The sequence below is a fragment of the Lissotriton helveticus genome, assembly GCF_964261635.1.
Source record: "Lissotriton helveticus chromosome 1_1 unlocalized genomic scaffold, aLisHel1.1 SUPER_1_unloc_19, whole genome shotgun sequence".
In the NCBI taxonomy this organism is placed as follows: domain Eukaryota; kingdom Metazoa; phylum Chordata; class Amphibia; order Caudata; family Salamandridae; genus Lissotriton; species Lissotriton helveticus.
In genome coordinates, this window is record NW_027611658.1 from 2826444 (window position 1) to 2851277 (window position 24834).

The following is a 24834-nucleotide window of genomic DNA, read 5'->3' on the forward strand; positions in this document are numbered from 1 at the left end:
TGGGCGTTGTGATGAGTTGTCTCAGTCCGAGGTTGGCGAGGTTATCAATCAGGGTTGTGGAGTTGTTGTTGTTGTTCTCAAGGTGAAAGTTCAGGTCTCTGAGGAGGATGTAGTCGGTGGAGGTCAGGGCGTGCGTGCTGATGAAGTCAGCGATGGAGTCGCTGAACTGGGGGCAGGGTCCTGGGGGTCGGTAGACGAGGGTGCCTTTGAGGGTGGAGTTGGGGTCTGTGTGGCTCTGGAAATGCATGTGATCGGCGGTGCTGAGTGCGTCGTCTGTGCTAGTCGAGACCCTGATGCTGTTCTTGTGGACGATGGCATTTACTCCTCCGACTCCGTTGGTGCGGTGTCTGTAGGTGATCTTGTAGGCGTCTGGGATGGCTATGCCGTTGTCGGTGCGGAGGAGTTGTTCAACCAGGTCTCTGTCAGGAAGGCGACGTCTGGGGAGGTTGTGTTGAGCAGGTCCCAGAGCTCGACGGTGTGTTTACGTGCAGAGCGGGTGTTCAGTAGTATGCATCGGAGGTGGTCGAGGTCTTTCTTGGTGGGTGGTTCGTCAGCTCTGTGGCTGGTGTAGCTGCAGTTCCGGCAGGTGAAGGGACTGTGTGTGCGTTTCGGGGCGACCTTGAAGCAGTTGTGGGTCCGTCCAGGGTTGAGAGCTTGCAGAGTGCTGGCGTCGTAGTGGCGGCGGTCATCGTGGCGGGTGAGGGGGCCAGGGGTTCCGGCGCTGGGGGCGGTCCAGATGCTTGCGGGCGCAGACGGGCTTGCCGCACGCCAGCAGCGCCTCCGCGCAGAGGCCGGCATGTGGGGAGGTAGGAGGTAGGAGCGGCTGGGAGGCCGGAGGTGGGGGCATCGAATGGACAGTCGGGGCGGGGCCGCAGGGGACTCAGCGGGGAGGGTTGACAAAGGAAACAGAAGGCAAAAAGGCACAACAATTGAGGGGGAAACGAGTGACACAGAGGCAGAAAGGTCCCAGGAAAGGGCAGATGAGGTCACAAAAAATGTAGGGAAACGAGTGGCACAGAGGCAGCAAGGTCACAAGAAAGGGCAGAAAAGGTCACAAAAAACAGGGGGAAATGAGTGGCACAGAGGCAGAAAGGTCACAAGAAAGGGTAGAAAAAGGTCACATGAAAAACAGGGGGAAACGAGTGGCACAGAGCCAGAAAAGTCCCAAGAAAGGGCAGAAAAGGTCACAAAAAACGGGGGGAAACGAGTGGCACAGAGGCTGAAAGGTCACAAGAAATGGCAGAAAAGGTTACAAAAACGGGGGAAACGAGTGGCACAGAGGCAGAAAAGTCCCAGGAAAAGGTAGAAAAGGTCACAAAAAATGGGGGAAACGAGTGGCACAGAAGGCAGAAAGGTCACAGAAATGCAGGGGCAACTAAGCAACAGAAGGCAGAAACTGGCAGAGAGACACGGGGGCCGCAAGGGGAGCAGAAGGAAAAACCGGGCAGAGAGACACTGGGGCAGCGAGGGGAGCAGAAGGGAAACTGAGCAGAGAGACACGGGGGCAGCGAGGGAGCGAACGGGCACAGGCGGTGCTATGCGGAGGGGGAGCGACCTACCTGGACATAATCAAACACACACTGGGGAAAAACCATACCATTGCAATGAATGTTATGTTAGGTTAGGTTGTCTTGTAAAGCGCATGGCTACCCCAGCAATGGGGCATCCCAGCGCAGTAGACCACTGGGGAACCCGTCCTGGCTTTCCCTGTGAGATGATCCCTGCTGGGTATCTCCAAGGTGAAACCAGGCATCCCCGGTGTATGTGGGGGGGCCGTTGTGGAGATGAGGCAAGCTAATGCCCAGAGTTGCCGAGTGTGATCCCTGGTTAGAGTAGGCACCGAAGCGAGAATTATCGAGCCCGCTGACCCGGGTCCACGACCCTGCCGCGTCGGGAATTGAACCCTGGCCCCGGGCCATTCTCTGCTTCCGGGTCTGCCGCCTCTAACCAGTGAGCCACACCACTCCACAGTGAGCCACAATGTGGAAGTAGTTTTAGTGTTTCCTCAAATTTCAGAAGTCATCAGCGAACACAGACAGGGGAAAAGCCATTACAGTGCCGTGAATGTATGAAGAGCATTAGTCTGTTATCAATTCTGCAGAGACATCAGCGAACACACACAGGGGGAAAAACCATCTAATTGCAATGAATGTGGAAATAGTTTTAGTCGTTCCTCAAAATTGAGGAATCATCAGCGAACACACACAGGGGAAAAACATTCAAGTGCAGTGAGTGTGTTAAGTGCTTTAGTCAATTATCAGAAATACAAAGACAACAACGAACACACACAGGTGATAAACCACTACCACTGCAGTGAATGTGAAAGTAGTTTTAGTCGTTACTCAGAATTAAGGAACCATCAGCATACACACACAGGTGATAAACCCCTACCACTGCAGTGAATGTGGAAGTAGTTTTAGTGCCCCTTCAACATTAAGAAATCTCGAGCGAACCCATGTACGGGAAATGGCATTCAAGTGCACCACACAAACACAAACAGGAGAGAAACCATACCATTGTAGTGGATTTGGAAGTGTTGTCGGAAGAATTTACAGATAACTACAGAGACTAGTGGTAAAATCTATAAACACAGCACACACGAATAAGTTTAACAAGCACAGACTGGAGAATATTTCTAGCTGATTTTGGTGTTTAGTCATTTTGTGCAATAACTCGTTCAATGACAGCTGCTAGAGAACAACGTCCAAAGGCACAAGAAGTCAAAGTAGGAAATTGTGACCTGTAACTGAGAGTTAATGCTTGCAGCGCACAACATTTACCTCCGAAGCACTGACTTGGGAGACATGATGCTCATTTCACTCATCAAATGCATCTGTTAATGCACCCACCATAGTAGATCTTCCCCAGAGGTGTCCAATATCAAGCTGGACCCTTGGAAAATTTGCTGGCTCACCACTGACTGTAAATGATTCACGGGCAGATTAATTTTATATGAATATATTTTAGACCTTTCTTATTTACAGAGAATCAACCAACCAACTCCTAACTGGTGAAAGGACAGAATCTGTGCATGATGGTGAAAGTATTGATCGGGGAGAGAGCTGGCGGAAAGTTTAGTTCTTAATACGTTTCTGAAAGCTTGACAGTTAAGTAAAGAATCTTGAGCAGTAAAGAATTCCAGCACTTACAGTCCTGAACTATCAACTCCCTACTTTACATTTGTTGAACCTTGTCACTGGAAAAACAATCTGGATTCAGAAGAAAAAGAACACAAAAGATATTGATTTTTGACACAAATGATATTCAGGTTTGTTTTTACAAGTAAAAATAAACTCTTGTTTCATAAACTGTCAGTGAATGAATGGGCATAAAAAGTATGTGCTGCCTCGTGAGCAAGCAGTGAAACTTTGTGATGCAGTTGGGACGTCCTCCGACCACAAATAAGATGGATCGTAACATTCTGAATCATCTGTAAGGTGCTTTTGTGTTGCTGTAGCTGTCAAATAAACAGTGTTCTCATAGCCCAACCTTGCCTAGAGGAAGGAGTTCACCGATATAATATGCACATCAGAAGAGAGGATACATCTCCAGTAGCCAAAGGTAGTAGAAACGAATGTTTTCCACCAAGTTCATTTTAACAAATTGTTGAGTCTAGGATGTTCTTCCTGCTGCCGACCATCATCATCACTACATCACCACACAGCCAGTCAGTAACAGGAACGAGACTGCTCTTCAGCACACCCATCCTTATACATTACACACTACAGGGGTTTCCTCCAGGGCCAAACTCACTTTACTTTCACGTTAACAGCAACAAGTTCTAAACTGAACAAGGGTTTTGCATGGCCATTAGTGGCATAAGACATTTGAAACCCAATACTTTAGAAATCCGTATTAATAATACATAACCAAACATCCAAACACCACCCATGTACGGACATCCAAGAGCCTATAAAAACCACACTTCAGACGTATGTACCCGGATCAAACTCAATTTACTGTAACATTAACATGAGCAAAATTATGATACAGCAAGAACAATCATGAGGATATGAAATTTACACAATGATGACTAGATTTTACATATTAATACGAAATGTATGTTTTTAGATATGTAATAAAACAACATGTTTATTTGAATTCATGGTATTTGACTACTGATTGTATAGGAGATCTTAAATGTGATTTATTCCCTAAACTATAAAGATAAATTGTGATGTCAGTAAGAAGCCTAGTTTATTTGGCAATAGAGGGGTCAAATCTCAATAGCATGACTGCTTTCAGAAGGGAGTCTGGCACAGGTGCAATCATAGGGGACTATTCTCGCCAGAATGCCTTCCCTCAGAGTGCAAGTTGTTTTTTTGGTCTCGGCCTGATCCAGTGCATGCGCTGGTCTGGCTGAGACATTTAGTAGCTGCTTAGAAAAGTGCTACTTTCCTGGCAACCAGCTTACTATCACTCGCACAAGAGCGCGCGCGCATGCGCGTAATAGCAAGCTGGTGGTCGGCAAGGTAGCACTTGCGGTGACGCGCCGTGTCACCACTCGCGTTTTGTTTTTCATTTCGTGGCCGCGCGGCTTTACTTATATGGCCACGCGGCCAAATGTAGGTGCAATGCTGCAGTTCGCCTCCGCGAGAGTTCCCTAATCCAGCTCTTAGGGTCTGTCCATATGGAACCAATTTCTGCTAGAGCACCGCTCCCCTGCCATGCCACATGGAAGCGTTTCTTGTAATTTAGCCATCGCGGTGTTAAACACATATTTCCACATTAGCAGCCTTCCTCACTAGGAAAGTGGGGACTGTTTTAGGAGCTTCATCCTTGTGAAAACTTCAAACTTTTTTCCCCAATAGCAGTGCAAGCCTCCCCCTCTACAACCACCTCACAGGACATTTGATAATGACATCACTCCACAGTGTAGCGCCTCGCTCCTACTGGAATGCGTTTCTGCTCTAAGCACATTCCGAGAGTACTATTTCCGCGCATGACAGGGGGCGCCTTCTGGAAGTAATTCCTGCTGCACAGACACATGCCTTTTTTAAGAACATGTTGCCACACATTGGGTTCCGCTCCGAGTAACTGCTGCAGGTTCACTTGTAAAAACATTTTTTTTCTATTTTAAATAAATACGCGCATCTGTGAATGTAATTGTGTGTGGGGGAGGGGCGGGTGGTTTTAATCATAAAACATTGGCAAGAACATTGTAATTATTGGCAAATCATTCCGAACGGGTGCCACACATGAATGTCTTCTGATAGACGATGTTGTAAAGCATTAGAGGTACACACAGTGTAGTGTTGCGTTACTCGTGCAAAGGAAACGCTTTAGAGCGGGTCGGCACACCAGCATAGGAGATGGACCGCATCTGTGCAAACAACACTACTGTCGTGTGCAGCTGCACCACAGGAAACCAGCGGGTGACATCTGGCACCATGAGAGAGGTGTGTGTGTGGTGTGTGCTCACACACACAAGCACGCATCTAGAAAGCCCCTCTTGTCTGTCCACATGCATCTGCCTTTCCCTGGGTTGCACAGAAGTCTTTGCACACAGTCCCTGCATTACTATGTTGTTGGCACGCGCTCGCACACACATACATCACACAGACCCACCACTGGTGCACCAAGGCTGTTCACGAGCATCCACCCAAGCAGATGGCGTTCTGTCTGGTTCAGATAATAGCATCCTTTAGCATGCATCCAACACTCGCGTTTCGCGTTTCACGAGTGTGTGCACTTACAGCATGCCGCCTTCGGACTGTTAACAAGCTGGTATAACCTGCCATAATTGTGCAGAGCATTCTTTCAAGTCGCCATCCGAAATACTAGTACAAAATGGGAGGAAGGGAGTAATTACGCGGAAGCATGTGAATAATAGCCAGTGGGCAGTAAACGGTTCATCCGTTGCTGCCGCAGGGCGGTAGAAGAAGCAAACCGTTCATTGGCTGACACCAAATAGGCTCTAGCCTTGCATTCAGAGCGGGCACACACTCGCCACTCCTGGTTTCACAAGAGCGTGCACCAGAAACCACACTTCTTGGGTTTTTCGTGAGTGAGTTCTGTAGTGTCGCGCTCCAGTCTTTGCGGTAGTACGCGATGACGTAGAGCGCAGCTGCCATTTTGGGAGCGCATTCCAGCGCCCAGACCCAAGCAATCCGGACAGGTTTCCGGCGCTGTCTTGTGATAATTAATAAATACTTCAAACCTTTCCCCAGCAGTGTACGCTTCATTCAGGTGACACCCCTCATCATTACAGTGGCGACGAGGTCAAGATTTAAAAAAAAAAAGGAAGGAAACACCAGGACCCACCAAAGTAAAGGAACCAGGGAAGACACAAGGAGCAGTGACCCGGGGGAGGCAGTGCATGCAACAAGAGAGCGTGGCAGTAGACAACACCACCACAGGCAAGCACCAATAGCAAGTGCAAGAAAGGAAAAGGGGGCGGAAACCTCATAGAACACGGAGGTAGGACGGCATCCCCATCACAAGCAGAGCAGACCTAGCACCCCACGGGGGAGGAACAGGCACGACCAGGCACCACATGAGCGCGCCAAAAGAGGGAGGCAACTCACATAGTGGGACCAACCACCATAGGAAGGAAAGAGAAAAGCAGAGAGGAATCACGCCCACCAATAGCATCGTCACTCACTAAAGCACCTACTGAACATCCAGGGCCCAGGCAGAACAAGTGCAGCACAGAAAGGAGGGTGCATTGGAGCCCCAACAGAACCAGAAACGCAAGCGCACCAGGCATTCCCAGGTGAGAAGAGGCAGCATTATGAAGACGGATGAAATGTGTGTGCAGGCATCTTCATTAACGACTCCAATCCCATTCCTACCCAAACCGGGTGAGAATATTTCATGAACTACTTAGAAGCCCTAGAGGATGAAGATGGAGAAGAATTTCCCAGCAGGAGGAGGAAGAGAATATTACTGCACAACTTAGGTCAAGAAGGAATCAGAGTCTTCCAGAATCGACTCCCAACTCCACGACAGGCCGCGGACGACGACGTGTGTTTCGGCACGTGATAGAAGACCTTAACAACCATTATAGACCGGTGGAGTGCACGTCCATAGATAGATACAACTTCCAACAGAGAAAACAAGCGACGGGTGAATCGATAGATGACTATGTCGCAGCATTGAGGAAACTAGCAATCACGTGCAAATTTGGCGCCCTGCATGATGAGTTTATCAAAGACCAAATAGTCATGCACTCGACTAACACAGGGATCCAAGACACACTATGGGTGAACGGTGACGCTAACCTGAAGGAAGTCATAGCCATGGTGAAAAAGGCGGAACTTTCCAAAAGATGCGCAGACGCAGCGAAGAGAGAGACCGCCACGAGGCACATGGTCAACAAAGTCGACGAAGCAGAACCACCAGAGAGAGGCAAAATGACGACAGCGGAAGGGAAGGCGCAAAACAAATGGCCCACACGACCCACACAGCCAAAGAAACCAAACAAAGAGGGCACAAACATGTGCTACAGATGTGGAAGCCAGTCCCACGCGGCGTACGTCAAATGTTGCCCTGCATTCTGAGCAAAATGCATCCATTGTGGAATCATAGGACACTTTGAAAAGGTTTGTTGTCGCAAGTTGAAGAGACCAACGGTGAAATACGTGATGCAAGACCTGAGAACGGAAGAAGAAGGAGGAGTGCAAGAAGAAGACAATGTACTGTGCGTGGAAGAACAAGTGCTAGGCATTGACTGCTGACATTCCAGGAAACCACAATGTAACATGATAATAGGAGGTTTACTGATCAGGATGGTAGCAGATTCGGGCTCCCCGTACACAATCGTCATATGGACAGTGTGGAGCGAAAGCTTCAAACCTAGCCAGGGATCGCACCTCGAACCTCCAGACATACTTCCTGTAATGTTTACAGGAGAACCCATTCTAATGGTAGGTTATCGAGCCCTGAAGTTCGAGTTCAAAGATCGCAGTGCAGAGTGCAAACTATATGTAGCAGAGAAGGGTCCGTCTGTCCTCGGGTGGATGGATCAAGGCGACTTGGGCATACAATTGAACCCAGGAGGGAACATGCAAGTCCTGATGACCAGCACGGAGCATCAACCGAACTTCAAAAAGATGAAAAGCGATTTACCCACAGTGTTCGGAGGAAAAGTGTGTAAACTAGCGAAATTCACGCACAGAATAGATCTCAAGGAGAAGGCCACGCCGGTTTCCCACAAAGTAAGGAATATACCCATAGCGGTCAGGGAAGCAGTACAACAGGAGTTGCAAAGACTGGAACGGGATCATCGAACCGATAAACTGCTCAGAATGGCTTTCTCCGTTGGTGGTGGCGATGAAACCTAATGGCAAGATCCGGCTATGCGTGTACTTACGTGAACTGAAACAAGTGCATCATTGTGGAGCAATTTCCGTTACCACGGATAGAAGAGATGCTGGCAAAAACAAAAGGGATAAGATGGTTTTCCACCCTTGATCTCACTTCAGCCTATCACCAGATAGCCCTACATCACACGAGCTGGAAACTGACATCCTTCATAACACCCTTCGGATGCTACCAGTTGCGCCGGATGCCCTTTGGCCTGGCGTCAGTAGCGGCAGTGTTCCAAAAACGTTTGCACAAACGGTTCGGAGACATAGAGGGAGTACAGTACTTCCAAGATGATATCTTGGTGATGGGCAAGGATCAAACCGACCATGACAAAAAGTTGGCAAAGGTGTTGCAAGTCCTTGAAGGAAATCGCCTGATGGCCGAATGGGAAAAGTGCTGTTTCGGTAAGATGTCAGTCACCTACCTAGGTCATGAGATCAGTGAACAAGCAAGCTAACGTCAAAGCGATATGTGACGCACCAGCACCAAAGAACAAAGAGGAAGTGAGGTCATTCTTAGGGACGGCCGTGTATACAGTAAGTTCGTGCAGCATTTTGCTACCAAGACTTAACATCTGCGGCAGCTCATACGAGACAAAACAACGTTTACATGGACAGAAGAGGCACAAGGAGACTTTCAGAAAATCAAGGAAGAGATCAGCAAAGCAGTGCCCCTTCAATGATATGATCCACAGGGACAGTCCGATTTGACCACAGATGCAAGCGAAAAAGGACTAGGAGCAGTCCTTATGCAAGAAAGGAAAAATAAAGAGATGGCGACCATCAGTTTTGCGTCCAGGTCCCTATCACCAACAGAACAGAAATTCAGTGTGATAGAAAAAGAAATGCTGGCAGTTGTGTGGGCCATGGGGAAATTCCACCAATTCTTTTGGGGTACGAGGTTCCAGCTCAAGACAGACCATAAGCCCCTGGTCATAGTACTCACGTCCTGCGGTCACGCTAGCGCTACACCCCGCATCGCCAAGATGACTCTGAAGCTGTTAGACTACAGATATGACGTGGAGTACATCCCAGGAACTAAGAATAAGGTAGCTGAATATCTCAGCCGAGCCTCAGCGATTGAGGAGGCGCAGACGAGGACGAAGTCCATGTAACTTTTGCAGAAGACCCAGAGAAAGTGATAAGCGGTCAAGAATGGGAAAAGCCTTCAAAAATGATCCAGACATCAAAGACGTTAAGGACTTCCTGCTACAAGGATGGCCCGAAAAAAAGCATCTCGGAGCAGAACTCAGGAAATTCTTCGAGGTGCGTGAGGAGTTGTCCATTGGAGATCAGGGGACATTCCTCTTTAGAGGTAATAAAGTCATCCCCCCAACGTCATTGGTGCCGCACCTGTTAGCTGTATTGCATGAAGGACAACTGGGCATCGTGAAAACAAAGATGAGAACCAAACAGGTGTACTGGTGGCCGACAATGGATATCCAAATCGAAAGGCATGTATTGGACCAGAGAGCGGACAAGTCTCAAACCCTACTACGGCCAGCACTGGGGAAGTTCGACAACCCTGCTAACCCTTGGGAGGAGTTGTCTATTGATATTCTTGGGCCAGTACTAGATGCACAGGAAACCCGAAGTATGTGTGCGTTCTCATCGATCGGTATTCAAAGTGGCCAGAAGTAGACTTACAGGAGGAGATGGACACGGAGACAGTCCTCAGATTTCTTACGACTACTTTCCTCAGAGAAGGCATACCCCGCTCCATTCTGAGTGACAATGAACAATGGACAATGGACCCTAATTCACCTTGAAAAGTGGTACAAATACATGGAACGAAAAGGAATAAAGATAAAACGCACATCCATATACCACCCAGCGGGAAATGGTCTAGCTGAAAGGTTCGTGTCATAATGGGTTTCATACAAGCCGCCATAGCAATGCGAAAGGATTGGGAAAAGGAAGTGCTGAGAATGCTATGGGCCTACCACATTACACTCACTGGCACAGTATACGGTACATTCAAAATCCTAAGAGGACCTGACCCTTTCACCAAGGACAATCTGGCATGGAAGGAAAAGAAAGTAACGAGTAAATGGTCACCAGCAGGGGTTCAGCACAACTTGGAGAGAGCACAAAGAATATATACTGAGTACTACAATAAGAAAAGCAATGTGAAGGACACCTCGCTAGAAAGAGGACAGTGGGTCATAGTCAAACTTGCCCAGTTGAGAAGGTAAGAGGACAGCAAATACAGCCTGCCCATGCAAGTAAAGGAGGTATATGACAGAGCAGCATTGCTTAGCGATGCTAATGTCTGGTCACAGGATCGCATGTCCAAATGCAACAAGATACTGCAATGGACCTGTGAAGAAAGATCAAGGACACAACAGAGCCAAAGCTCACCTGCATACAGCGCGTTACTGAGCAGAGGAGAAGAAGACTTGGACGTAGAAGGAGGAGGAGCTGAGCACGATGAAGGAGACAATCCCATAGCAGAGGGACATCAGGTGGAGGCAGGTGAGACTTCTGAGAGAGAGACTCCTAAGGGAACTGGAAGCAGACTGGTGATCAGGCAGAGAGCAACTCTGAGAGTTTCGCCTCCACTCCGGTAAGACGCACGTGGGCTGGGAGAATAGTTGCCAAATACAGAGACTATGAACTGGGCGAAGGGAAATAACCAGAACCTAGAGAGACTCTTTATGGTTTGCTTTTTGTTATATAAAGAAGGGAGATATGTAGTGTCGCCCTCTAGTCTTCGCTGTAGTACGCGATGATGTAGAGCGCGGCCCCCTTTTTGGGAGCACATTCCAGCACCCAGACCCAAGCAATCCGGACAGGTTCCTGGCGCTCTCTTATGATAATTAATAAATACTTCAAACCTTTCCCCAGTCGTGTGCGCTTCATTCAGGAGGCTCCCCTCATCATTACAAGTTCCATGGACTGTTCGGGGGAATGAACTCATCCTGGTGGCGTCCAGAGATATTTAATGAATGCATATACATGCGTCTTGCGTGAGTGTCAGAACACACACAAAGCATCCTTAAGGGGGTTTAATGATGTGCGCTGACACAGGAGGAGTCTAGGGGTTCAGCCCGCACCCCTCATTAGTTCTAGACTGATTGTGCATACTTCTGCGTTCTGGGGTTGTCTATGAGGTTGCCCTCACTCGCTTTGCATCCAGGAATGACTCTTTATGAATGTACGCTCACACGCTCATCATAATTGCTTTGTTCAAAAGAGGGTGAACCCCGCCCAGCATCAGTCACTTGCACTGAATACTTTGCCTCCCCCTCTGCCCCGAGCGTGGGGTTGTATGAGTGCTATCCTTGGTTCTCGTGAGTGAATGCTCATCGAGTGAGTATCCTGGTACAATGTATGAGTCGGTGAGTTCACAACTATCACGGAGAGTGTGTGCTAACCCAATCAGCAGCCCAATGCCCTTCATGTGTGCGTTCTCACACGCCCTGAGCCGGGGAAGTCTCACCTGAACGTCTCTTTGGCTGTCGCATGTGTGTGCTCTTACACAAAACATCCCACACTCCTCTGTGGGTGAGTACTGCATACATACATCCTCAGCGAGTCATTGTTGTGTGCAGAAACACTTATACATTTACTGTTGTTATTTCATTTCGCGGCCGCGTGGCCAATGCTTGTCTTCTCTATTCAATTAATCAATCAATCAATCAATCAGAGTACTTGTACAGTGCGCTACTTACCCGTGAGGTTCTCAAGGCGCTATGGGTAGGGGGGTGCTGCTAATGCTCGAAAAGCCAGGTCTTGAGGAGTCTTCTGAAGGCGAGTAGGTATTGGGTCTGCCGTATGTGGGTAAAGAGGGTAGTTCCAGGTCTTGGCGGCGAGGTCAGAGAAGGATCTGCCGCCTGAGGTCGTTCGATTGATGCGGGGGACAGCTGCGAGGCTGGCAGAGCGGAGCTGGCGGGTGGGAGTGTAGAAGCTGACTCTGCTGTTCAGGTAGGCTGGTTCGGTGTTGTGGTGTGCTTTGTGTGCGTGGGTAAGGAGCTTGAAGGTGATCCTCTTGTCGACGGGGAGCCAGTGTAGGTCTCTCAGGTGGGGGGTGATGTGGCTGCGGCGGGAGACGTTGACGATCAGTCGGGGGGAGGCGTTTTGGATGCGTTGTAGTCGTCGTAGGTGTTTGGCTGGGAGTGCGTTGCCGTAGTCCAGTCTTGTGCTGACGAGGGCCTGTGTCACCGTTCTTCTTGTTTCGGTCGGAATCCACTTGCAGATCCTGCGGAGCATGCCGAGGGTGTTGTAGCAGGAGAAGGAGACGATATTGACCTGCTTAGACATGGAGGAGTCAAGGATGAATCCTAGGTTGCGTGCATGGTCAGTGGGTGTTGGTGCTGTTCCCAGTGTGCTCGGCCACCAGGAGTCATCCCAGGCTGAGGGGGTGGGTCTGAGGATGAGGACCTCCGTCTTGTCCGAGTTCAGCTTCAGACGGCTGCTCCTCATACAGCCGGCGACGGCCTTCATTACTTCGTGGAGGTTAGTTTTGGTGGTGTGTGGGTCCTTGGTGAGAGAGAAGATGAGCTGGGTGTTGTCGGCGTAGGAGATGATGTTGAGGTTGTGATGGTGGGCCACTTGTGCGAGGGGGGCCATGTAGACGTTGAACAGCCTCGGGCTGAGAGATGAGCCCTGGGGGACGCCGCAGATGATGTCGGTGACTTCGGATCGGAAGGGTGGGAGGGAGACGCCCTGGGTTCTGCCAGAGAGGAAGGACGTGGTCCATTCAAGGGCCTTCTCTTGGATTCCAGCTTCTAGGAGGCGTGTCTTTAGAGTGCGATGGCAGACCGTGTCGATGGTGGCTGACCGGTCCAGGAGGGTGAGGGCTGATGTTTTGTCGTTGTCTAGTTGGCGCCTGATGTCGTCTGTGGGGGCAATGAGGGCTGTCTCGGTGCTGTGGTTTCATCTGAATCCGGACTGGGACGGGTCCAAGATGTTGTTGTCTTCCAGGTGGTGGGCCAATTGTATGTTGACGATTTTCTCGATGACCTTTGCCGGGAACGGGAGCAGGGAGATGGGCCGGAAGTTCTTGAGGTCCTTGGGGTCTGCCTTGGGCTTCTTGAGGAGGGTGTTGATTTCGGCGTGCTTCCAGCTTTCCGGGAATGTCGTTGTTTCGAAGAAGATGTTGATGACCTTCCATGGCTGAGTCTGCTTTGTTGAGTACGTGGTGTGGGCACGGGTCTGACGGAGATCCTGAGTGGATGGAGTTCATGACCTTGCGTGTCTCATCGTCGTTGACGTTGGACCAGGAGGTCAGGCGGTGGGCGCTGGTAGTGTTCACAGGGGAGGTGGAGTCTGGCGTAGTCGGGGTGGTCATGGTGTTGAAGCTGTCGTGGATGTCAGCGATCTTGCGGTGGAAGAAGATGGCTAGTGAGTCGCACAGTTCTTGTGAGGGCGGGATGTCGTTGGCATTGGCGCTGGGTTAGGAAAGTTTCTTTACGATGCTGAAGAGCTCCTTGCTATTGTGTGCGTTGTTTTCCAAGCGGTCTTTGAAGGAGGATCTCTTGGCTAATCTGATGAGGTGGTGATGTCTGCGGGTGGCGTTCTTGTGGGCTGCGTGGTTGTCCGGTGTGCGTTCATGGAGCTATATCTTCTCCAGTTTCCGGCATGCGCGTTTTTTAACTTTTGTTTGTAAAAGCGCACGCGTCGCTTTCACGTTAATGGCGGCCAGGGACATGGCCGTCATTAAAGTGAAAGCGTTGCACTGGACACTTTTGCCAACAACCATTGGTCTCGCAATCCCCTCCCCTCTTCAATAGCCGACACTGAGTTCTCGCTAGCACCTCCCACAGCACCGCCTTTATTCATGTGGTAAACACAGTGGCCATTATTCGTTCGTCTCAGAAGTTCAGTCTTTCCTGGCGGGCCTGGATTTCAGATCAATCAAGCCCAGCCAGCTGGGCTGCCTCTGAATAAGTGAACCACCGTCCAAGTTATTTGCCTTAGTGCCGCCTTCACTGATTTACATAAGTAAAGCACACAGCCTGACGTATCTGTGCAGTATGTGCATCTGGGCTGCACACTGCCTGTTGTTTTCAGGTACAGGTAACAGCCCAGGTAAAAGATTGCTCCATGCAGGCACTGCTGCAACAGGTAAAAGAGCTGTCACTAGTCAGCACAGTGGAAGGCTCTTTACAAAGGTTGACGGATTTCTATAGCTGTTTGCTATATTTGGGTAGAGAGAGAATAACGGTGGAGGATTCCCAACAGAACAGCACCTAGTCAAATATTCTCCCAAAATTGATTTGGACCCACAATGTAGTACATGGGACAATATGTGTGCACACTTCAAAAAACACCCACCGTTACAATGTTGGTTCAAAACCTGAACTATGAAATACTTTAAACAAGGTCAAGGTGCACCACTTCAATATTTACAAAAACTGTTCACTTTGATAAGGTCAACAGAAAAAATCACATCAGTTGTTACTTGTGTTCTTTAAGAGTTCTTTTATTCAATTCAGTTGAAAATGAAAAGCACACACAGGAGCTACAGCCGGCGCGTTTCGTCCTCTTGGGACTTCTTCAGGGCTGTTTACAAAAAATGACAATATACAAAAACATACAGTTAAAATTAACATTAAAAAAAAAGCAGTTATGCTCATACAGAAAAAGCCAGGCTTCATGAACAATACATTACAATATTAAAAACTAGTACAAAGCTTATGTACAAGCTGCCAACAACAATTGCAAATAAATGACTTGGTTGAGTTACAGAAAGCATTCTACAATTACGTTCAACTAAGATCAACATATTCTTGGTTATTGCACAATGTTCTCTATATAGGTCTGTCCCTCTTTGGACTGTCATCCTCACCTCAAAGATTTATAGCACATCCTATATCTATGAGAAAGTAGGGGCCCCAGCATCAAGAAATTATCAAAAGAAGGGGAGTAGTCAGTAGCTGTTGAGAGGGGATATTAGCACTAAAGAATAAAACATACCAAAATGAATAATAAGATGATGTTCTTAGGTCTTCTCCCGTGGTTATTGGGTACGTGGGTATATCCGTGACGTTCTATTATACTGAAGGGGGCATCTAGAAATGATTGATGAAAGAATTGGTGAAAAAACCATTGGTAAGAGGTCTAGTGACAGCCAACTTCTAAGAGGAACACTTTTAGAAAATTTGGAAGCTACCAATAGCTGTGAATGGTTGCGAGTAAATCAAATGACCTACCATATTTGACAAAGAGTTCTCAGCTGAGGAATCTGGTCTGTTAGAGCCGTTCTTGTTAATAGGCGGTGTGTATCTATTTGTAGTCACGTTCAGCCAATACACTCAAAAATTGAGAGGTATTTCAATATTATGCTTGTAAATCACCTATAATAATATAAAAGTTTTCTCTTAGAGATTTTCCTACATGACAGCTCTAAAGGAGTAATAGGTGTTTGGTTTTATAAGGAGAGAAGGCTAGTCATTTGAGAATGAAAAACGGACATTAGTACTACCATGATACTTTTATCATACTGGTCATGATCAACCCTTAAGATTAGACTAGCCAGTTGTTTGTGCATAAGCAATGAACAGAAGTACATCACTTACATCAATATTTGGATGATAGTCCATGCAGTGCTGGAACCAGAGTAGAAAACAAGGAATGTAGTTCTGTCTGTCTATGTAAAACAAGAGAAAAGAGGGGAGGCGGGGGAAACAAGGATGAACATTATTATGAACTAAGCGTACGAAAAAAAGTGGCATGGGAAAGCCTTCACCTGGCCACTCCTATCTGTTAAGCCATTATAAGGCAGGACATTTTACAACAACTGTCCACTATTGATTCTGGTGCCATTGTGAGGCAGAGCATTTTGTGGTAATTGTCCACCAAAGGTATACATCTGTGCTCAGTAGTTTAACTTACCTATTGTTACTTGCTTGTTGTAAGGGAAATATATGTTAAACCTCCTGCTTGGGCACTCTAAGAAAATTAAAGAAAAAAACAGGAGAAAAAAGGGGGTTTCAATCAAAAGGGGTGACCCATAAGAACTCCCCTGTTTTAAAAAGTCTAATCTCTCTTTGGGAAAAATCCCTTTTGTTATATCTACTTAGTTTAGGTAACAAAAAAATATATAGGTTTAAATCTAAAGTCTCCATTAAAATAGAGTTGAAGAACTAACATTATTATTTGCTCAAGCCTCTCTATAAAAACAAACAGGTTTCAACAGACCCCTGCTTTCTCAATATAAGTGTCCCTCTTACCCTAATAAAGTGAGCTGAAGCATCCTCTGGTTCCTAAATCAGCATGCAATACGACGTCCTCCTCCGTCAGGTACCGGCAGACTACTGAAGCAAGCCAACCCAGTTTATATACTGACCTAAATTGGTCCCAATTGATCACACCTGGTTCGAAAAAGTAAATAAATTCGGCAATTACCATGGTGGCCATGTTATGTCAGTGCCCGGTTTCTAGGTTGCACTGTTAAATGAGGCTTCGCGGCCGCCATCTTGTGTAAGTACGGGGTCCCGTTTCTATCCAGGAAAAGTCTGTGATGTTATTTCGAAAATAACATGGATGTTATTCCCCTAAATGAGTAAAAGGCCTGCCACACAGTAGTTTATAACGCCTACCCTGTACAAACCACTAAGGAATATCGGCGATTACCGTGGGGGCCATATTGTGTAAGAGCCCGGTTTCTGTATAGCAACGTGATGCGAAGCCTAATAGCCGCCATCTTGTGTAAGAGCGGGCTCTCGTTTGTGACCAAAAGCATAATTGTTTTTTTATAAAGAGAGTTGAAGGCTTTTTTAATTTAGCGAAAAGCGTGTGATATTAAATACATCACGATCTCTTATGCTGTTGCCACAAAGTGTAGTCGGCGTTAGTGGCAATTAAAATATAATTCGAGCTATAATCACAGTGGACATATTCGAATAGAAAAATGAAGATGTGAAATAAGGTGGCCAAGTAAAAATAACTAGGGCAAATAAAAACCGCATTAACATGGATTGTGTCCAATGATGTGGAGAGAGGCAGATAAAGCCTCATTCAATGATGTTGAGGGACTGATCGAAAAGCGGCGGCCATTTTGGTTTGGGCATGAACTTGACAATCATAAGGATAAAGATGAATGCCTGGTCCATGAAGATATAAGAAAAAGACGCGAATTAACATCAATATTCATTTGTATTGCTTCATTTGTGACAATATATATACATTTTTAACCTATTCGGCAAGGACCCTTATTCTCAAATTTCAATGTGCGCAAACTAATACATTGATATATTACTATTTATTTCAAATGTTACTAGGGTGCCCATCAGAACTTTTCAATAGCCTAACATGGCAGCCAAACTGTACTAGAACTAAATTCGGGGACTGGTTATGTATGGTGTATCCTTTGAGGCTAAGGTTCGCTCACCTCCTCGGGGGTTCACAGGGACATGATCAATTCCCATAAACCGTCATGTGTCGTCTGGTTTATGCTTGTCTTGCATATGGAAGGTCATCGCATACTTGTGATCATTGTTGCGATGGGCCCGAACATGCTCCTGAATCCTCTGTTTTAGAGGTCGTTTTGTGCTGCCCACATAGATTTTATCACATGGGCAGCCTACAATATATACTACAAAAGTTGTATTGCAGTTTATGAAATGCTTGATTTTATGTGTTTTGTTTGTATTGAAGCAAAAGGTTTTGGTCTTGTCCCTTCCTAATGTGCATACATTGCAGTTTCTGCACGTAAAGAACCCCATAGTTTTTGGCGGAAACCAACACTGTTACTGTTCTACAGTGGTCACCAAGCTGGGGCAAAGCATATTCCTCAAGTTGTGACCACGTCTGTAGACAATTTTGGGTTTAGAAGGGAGATCATTTTTGATACTGGGGATCTCCGTCAGGAGGTGCCAGTGTTTTCTTAGAGTATTAAACACTCTACTGTTCTCATCAGTGAATTTCGTAGAGAAAGCAAGGGGAGATTTGTTGTTCTTTTTTGGGACCCTATTTTCCAATGTGCTTTCTCTAGTTATTTTCGCTACTCTTTCCTTTGCTTTGTTGAGAGCTTTCCAAGGATAACCTCTTTGGAAGAAGCGTTCCTCGGTTTCTCTAATGTTTGTCTGGAAACTCTCCTCAGTGCTACAGTTTCTTCGCATCCGCAACATTTCACCAAATGGTATATTGTTGATCACATGGCGGGGATGTGCGCTTTTGAAGTGCAACGTACTGTTGCATGCAGTGCTTTTTCTATGTGTCTTGCTATTGATCATATTATTCTCAATAAAAAAAGTTACGTCCAAGAAGTCAATTTGCTATCCACTATATTCCATGGTGAGTTTCACATTATACGGATTGTCATTCAGGAACTCAAAATATGACAATAAATCCGGGGCAGGTCCATTCCATAACATAATAACGTCATCAATGTACCTGCCCCAGAAAATGATGTGATAAGACCATTTTGCTAGAAGTCCTGTTTAGCTCAAAGGATACACCATACATAACCAGTCCCTGAATTTAGTTCTAGTACAGTTTGGCTGCCATGTTAGGCTATTGAAAAGTTCTGATGGGCACCCTAGTAACATTTGAAATAAATAGTAATATATCAATGTATTAGTTTGCGCACATTGAAATTTGAGAATAAGGGTCCTTGCCGAATAGGTTAAAAATGTATATATATTGTCACAAATGAAGCAATACAAATGAATATTGATGTTAATTCGCGTCTTTTTCTTATATCTTCATGGACCAGGCATTCATCTTTATCCTTATGATTGTCAAGTTCATGCCCAAACCAAAATGGCCGCCGCTTTTCGATCAGTCCCTCAACATCATTGAATGAGGCTTTATCTGCCTCTCTCCACATCATTGGACACAATCCATGTTAATGCGGTTTTTATTTGCCCTAGTTATTTTTACTTGGCCACCTTATTTCACATCTTCATTTTTCTATTCGAATATGTCCACTGTGATTATAGCTCGAATTATATTTTAATTGCCACTAACGCCGACTACACTTTGTGGCAACAGCATAAGAGATCGTGATGTATTTAATATCACACGCTTTTCGCTAAATTAAAAAAGCCTTCAACTCTCTTTCTAAAAAACCAATTATGCTTTTGGTCACAAACGAGAGCCCGCTCTTACACAAGATGGCGGCTATTAGGCTTCGCATCACGTTGCTATACAGAAACCGGGCTCTTACACAATATGGCCCCCACGGTAATCGCCGATATTCCTTAGTGGTTTGTACAGGGTAGGCGTTATAAACTACTGTGTGGCAGGCCTTTTACTCATTTAGGGGAATAACATCCATGTTATTTTCGAAATAACATCACAGACTTTTCCTGGATAGAAACGGGAGCCCGTACTTACACAAGATGGCGGCCGCGAAGCCTCATTTAACAGTGCAACCTAGAAACCGGGCACTGACATAACATGGCCGCCATGGTAATTGCCGAATTTATTTACTTTTTCGAACCGGGTGTGATTAATTGGGACCAATTTAGGTCAGTATATAAACTGGGTTGGCTTGCTTCAGTAGTCTGCCGGTACCTGACGGAGGAGGACGTCGTATTGCATGCTGATTTAGGAACCAGGGGATGCTTCAGCTCACTTTATTAGGGTAAGAGGGACACTTATATTGAGAAAGCAGGGGTCTGTTGAAACCTGTTTGTTTTTATAGAGAGGCTTGAGCAAATAATAATGTTAGTTCTTCAACTCTATTTTAATATAGACTTTAGATTTAAACCTATATATTTTTTTGTTACCTAAACTAAGTAGATATAACAAAAGGGATTTTTCCCAAAGAGAGATTAGACTTTTTAAAACAGGGAAGTTCTTATGGGTCACCCCTTTTGATTGAAACCCCCTTTTTTCTCCTGTTTTTTTCATTAATTTTCTTAGAGTGCCCAAGCAGGAGGTTTAACATATATTTCCCTTACAACAAGCAAGTAACAATAGGTAAGTTAAACTACTGAGCACAGATGTATACCTTTGGTGGACAATTACCACAAAATGCTCTGCCTCACAATGGCACCAGAATCAATAGTGGACAGTTGTTGAAAAATGTCCTGCCTTATAATGGCTTAACAGATAGGAGTGGCCAGGTGAAGGCTTTCCCATGCCACTTTTTTTCGTACGCTTAGTTCATAATAATGTTCATCCTTGTTTCCCCCGCCTCCCCTCTTTTCTCTTGTTTTACATAGACAGACAGAACTACATTCCTTGTTTACTACTCTGGTTCCAGCACTGCATGGACTATCATCCAAATATTGATGTAAGTGATGTACTTCTGTTCATTGCTTATGCACAAACAACTGGCTAGTCTAATCTTAAGGGTTGATCATGACCAGTATGATAAAAGTATCATGGTAGTACTAATGTCCGTTTTTCATTCTCAAATGACTAGCCTTCTCTCCTTATAAAACCAAACACCTATTACTCCTTTAGAGCTGTCATGTAGGAAAATCTCTAAGAGAAAACTTTTATATTATTATAGGTGATTTACAAGCATAATATTGAAATACCTCTCAATTTTTGAGTGTATTGGCTGAACGTGACTACAAATAGATACACACCGCCTATTAACAAGAACGGCTCTAACAGACCAGATTCCTCCGCTGAGAACTCTTTGTCAAATATGGTAGGTCATTTGATTTACTCGCAACCATTCACAGCTATTGGTAGCTTCCAAATTTTCTAAAAGTGTTCCTCTTAGAAGTTGGCTGTCACTAGACCTCTTACCAATGTTTTTTTCACCAATTCTTTCATCAATCATTTCTAGATGCCCCCTTCAGTATAATAGAACGTCACGGATATACCCACGTACCCAATAACCACGGGAGAAGACCTAAGAACATCATCTTATTATTCATTTTGGTATGTTTTATTCTTTAGTGCTAATATCCCCGCTCAACAGCTACTGACTACTCCCCTTCTTTTGATAATTTCTTGATGCTGGGGCCCCTACTTTCTCATAGATATAGGATGTGCTATAAATATTTGAGGTGAGGATGACAGTCCAAAGAGGGACAGACCTATATAGAGAACATTGTGCAATAACCAAGAATATGTTGATCTTAGTTGAACGTAATTGTAGAATGCTTTCTGTAACTCAACCAAGTCATTTATTTGCAATTGTTGTTGGCAGCTTGTACATAAGCTTTGTACTAGTTTTTAATATTGCAATGTATTGTTCATGAAGCCTGGCTTTTTCTGTATGAGCATAACTGCTTCTTTTTTAATGTTAATTTTAACTGTATGTTTTTGTATATTGTCATTTTTTGTAAACAGCCCTGAAGAAGTCCCAAGAGGACGAAACGCGTCGGCTGTAGCTCCTGTGTGTGCTTTTCATTTTCAACTGAATTGAATAAAAGAACTCTTGCTATATTTGGGTATTAAAGTGGTACCAATAAGGTACAACTAATGCACAGACCATGTTAAATTTAAAAATTGATAAATAATTAAGTTAAATTATTGCAAAATGTGCTGCATAATCCCACATAATTTGCATTTTTGGCCATAATTTACTCACCCCTGCTGCATAATTTGATTCCCCTGCCACATAATTCCTATTGCCCAGACTATAGGAGAGACTGATCATACAAAGGCAATGCTAGAGAAGAGTATCAGATGAGGGACAAACCAGGTAGAGACAGTCCTTGGTCACAGCACCGTAGATAGTCAGGCTCGACATTGACCTGTCTTAAGATCTTTAACGGAGTTTCAGTAATTTATATTGCAAAATAGCTCACCAAGCTAACACTTACTACAGCAAAACATTATTAATTACCTAGGCAAAACCAATGGCATTTACCAATGCACGACTTTTTAGCTACCTATCAAACACATAACAGTAACTAAAAAGAACAAGCATTGGCATAGCCAATAGGTCTCACTTTTGGGACCTTATAAGTATTTAGTTCCGCAGCACAAAATCCTTGGTGCACCAACATCAACTGTTGCATGGCTAAAAACGTATAAGGTCCCAAAGGTGAGACCTATTGGCTATGCCAATGTTTGTTTTCCTTGAGATGGTACTACCTCTCCTTCTGTGTTAATGAAGAGAGAAGTGCTGCCTGTAATACTGAGATCTGGGATTCACTCCTGTTTTGGGAACATAATTCAGTAGTTTCTACCCAATTCATACCCGATTTGTTTAGGAAACCTAAAAATATGTCTGTATCCTGGCACTACTCTTGTTAATAATCCATAAAAATACCACAGAATGTTGAGTACGTGAATCAGTGTGCCACACAAGGGATTTAAACATGAATCTGTCAAATACAAAATGTACTTTTTATTATTTTTTTAAGGTTCTTATATAGCGCTGCTTTATCTAATAATGTCTGATGGGTTTTCTCCCAGAGCCCTTTCCCCTTCAGAAGAAGTTCTCCATCGACAGACCCAGGGAGAATTCCTATGAAAGGTTGACAATCTGTCCAACTATAAACAGGGCTGCTGGAAGGACCAGTGGTTTGGCTGGTGTAATGCTTTGTTGCATTTTGTTATAGAGTTATAGTGTTGGAAGGGCTATCCCAGGGGAGGCCAGAAGATGTACCTGACCACCCTGTGACCCACCTCTCCTAGGAACACTGCCGAGCACCGGCGTGGGACCCTCCAGGGAGAGAGTCTCGAATCTAGGATCGCACGTGCTGCGCTAGCACCACTCGACAAAGGGACACCACACTGTAGGTTTCAAGAGAACGTATTCTTTATCTCTCAAGCAAGATGGATCTTTATGATCCGCAAGATTCTTATGTACAATCAGAGCATTGGCTCAAAGAGTCTCGGTAGGGATTAGGGTAGAGGGACAGTCTTAATGTTCAAGTTCGATGCGGGTGCGTATCCGGCGCACAGCTCTCAATCCTCGAGCTGGGGGATACGAATAGGTCTTGAGTCCAGACGGACCAGGATAGTCTCTGAGCCGCGACCACGTCCGCAGGGCTCGAGCAAGAATGTGGCAGTTCTTACGGTCTTATGGGAGCCGCGATCGAATCAGCAGGGCTCAGGTGTTCTCAAGGTTGCAAGGGAGCCGCGACCACGTCTCAGATGGTTCTGGGCAGAAGTCCTTCTCTGCCGGGTAGGAGTCGCGACGATGTCAGCAGGGCTCAGATGATTTCGGGCAGAAGTCCTTCTCTGCAAGGTAGGAGCCGCGACGATGTCAGCAGGGCTCAGATGATTTTGGGCAGAAGTCTTTCTGTGCAGGGTAGGAGCCGCGATGATGTCAGCAGGGCTCTCGTAGTTCCCGGATACAACTGACTTGATCGTCCCAGAGCACCCCTTGATATATGACTGCTCCTCTTTGATGTCCGGAGTCCTTGCAGGCAGAGGTCTTAGCACCTGGGGGCCGCTTGTTGGGGGTTCCTCCCACGCGGCCTCTTTCATCCTTTTAAGTTGGGTCTGGAGGGATCCCAGACACGCCGCAGGCTTGGAGCCAGCCCTCAGGGAGGCCGGATGGGCAATCGAAACTGATCTCTCGAGGGGAGGTGGGAGGTGTGATCGAACCACTCCTCCCTCTCTCGCTCACGGGGAGCGCTCTGGCGTGTCTAGGGCAGAGGACGTGCTGGGGCCGGGGGCGGTCATCTTAGGTGCAGGGGAATGGGCACCGGGGACCTTCGGGCCTATAGGGTTTGGGGGCCTCGGGTACCAGGAAGATGGAGGGGAAGGACAGGGAAGTCCAGTGTCGTGGGTGTGGGTCATGGAGGGAATGGTCGGGGGAATCGAGGCCCTGGTGAGGTGCACGGGTCAGGGTGGATTCACTACGGGTACGGGAGAACAACACCACGAGGCCCGGTCCAACATATAGCGTGCCCTGTCCACCACACCCTCAATCCAGCCCGCCTTTCTTTAGTGATTTTTCTATTTTGAGTTACATTTGAAGACTGTCCCCCTTATTTATAGTTTGACAGGTGGTCCACGGTCTGTCAGAGGAGCAGTCGTAACAACTTCCAGTACCCCGTTGGACTACCATCTACCATATTTAGCGATTTCCCCCAACCTGGCTATCCCTGTGTCTTCAGAGGAGCAACAGGAGCTTTTCTAAAAGCACCTAAGGTTTGCTGAGTGGCTGCCATGTTTCACACGGATGCCCAACAGACTTTTTTGTTTTACTCCTAAAGTGAGAGTTTGCTTTTTCTTTTTGTAAAACCAATAAATAATGTACTTGATACACTGAGAGCTTTCTGCAAGGGAGTCTAGGTCTGCGCTGTCTCGTCAAGAGATGCTGTATGCAGTATAGCGGGGGAAGCTTTTTGCCTATCTTTTTCATTGGCTGAAATTCTAAATGCTGCAATCTGATTGGTTTTGGCCAACTTAATCCCGCCTCCTGACAGCCATGTCGTCATTGTTGTCCTTCCACGGCTATCGGCCCCTTTACTTTTAAAGCTGTTTTGTTCCCCTGCCTCCACTGTTCCCTCCCGCAGTCCGTGAATTCCTTTTACCACCACCACTCCTCCACCTCCTCACATTCGTGCCTTTTTTAACGCTTGTACCTCTGTTTAAAATGCAATAGGTCTCGCGTAAATATGAGTCATATTGCATTTTAAAAGCTTGGTTGTCCCTGATTGGTGGGTAAACTCGCACATGTTTTTTGTTTCGCATGCGCGCAATA

The 24834-nt window shown here is 46.1% G+C and overlaps 1 long non-coding RNA gene across 1 annotated transcript; it reads left to right on the forward strand.

The window, feature by feature from the left end:
- The first annotated feature begins 20424 nt into the window (after positions 1–20424).
- LOC144805700 (uncharacterized) lies at positions 20425–21827 on the forward strand. The gene is made up of 4 exons (XR_013605578.1): positions 20425–20499; positions 20722–20865; positions 21007–21101; positions 21516–21827. It is a non-coding gene; the product is annotated as an uncharacterized LOC144805700 (long non-coding RNA).
- Positions 21828–24834: the final 3007 nt, after the last annotated feature.